Source organism: Pyxicephalus adspersus, chromosome 2 (assembly GCF_032062135.1).
Source record: "Pyxicephalus adspersus chromosome 2, UCB_Pads_2.0, whole genome shotgun sequence".
Lineage (NCBI taxonomy): Eukaryota > Metazoa > Chordata > Amphibia > Anura > Pyxicephalidae > Pyxicephalus > Pyxicephalus adspersus.
The window spans coordinates 7699660-7700123 of record NC_092859.1 but is presented as its reverse complement, the minus strand read 5'-3'; the positions used below and the strand labels follow the sequence as shown (position 1 = coordinate 7700123).

General features: G+C 41.2%; 1 protein-coding gene across 1 annotated transcript in view; it reads right to left on the bottom strand.

The window, feature by feature from the left end:
- GPC2 (glypican 2) overlaps positions 1–183 on the bottom strand; it is a 25263-nt gene extending 25080 nt beyond the window's left edge. Inside the window, exon 1 of the mRNA XM_072398884.1 lies at positions 97–183. The gene's annotated coding sequence lies outside the window, so the exon portion shown is untranslated. The remainder of the gene's footprint in view (positions 1–96) is intronic.
- Between the last annotated feature and the right edge of the window lie 281 nt (positions 184–464).

Genomic DNA, 464 nt, shown 5'->3' with positions numbered 1-464 from the left:
ATATAGGGATATATAAGGATACATACAGACATATAGGGGATATAGAGGGATACATACAAACATATGGGGGATAAAGGAATATATAAGGATACATACAGAGGAGCTGCAGCTGGAGCAGAGCCGGCGCTGGATCAGCTGGAGGACAAAGGAGAGGAGCTCGGCAGTCCCAGGTCCTAGTGCCGCAGCTTGTATGCCGCTAATGTTGGATTCATTGCTGATAGGGCGTGTGCAGGGAGAGAGGAGATATCCCACCCACATGTCAGAGGAGAGATTGTTCAATTCTCACAAATCTTCCTAAGACAAAGACAGGAAAATAGAAAGAAAAAACAGAGGAGACCTAGGTCAGACAAAAATCAAATTTTGATTAATATGGAGAAAATAGGTCAGGTATGAGAGAGAGAAAAGAAAGAAAGAAAGAAAGAAAGAAAGAAAGAAAGAAAGAAAGAAAGAAAGAAAGAAAGAAA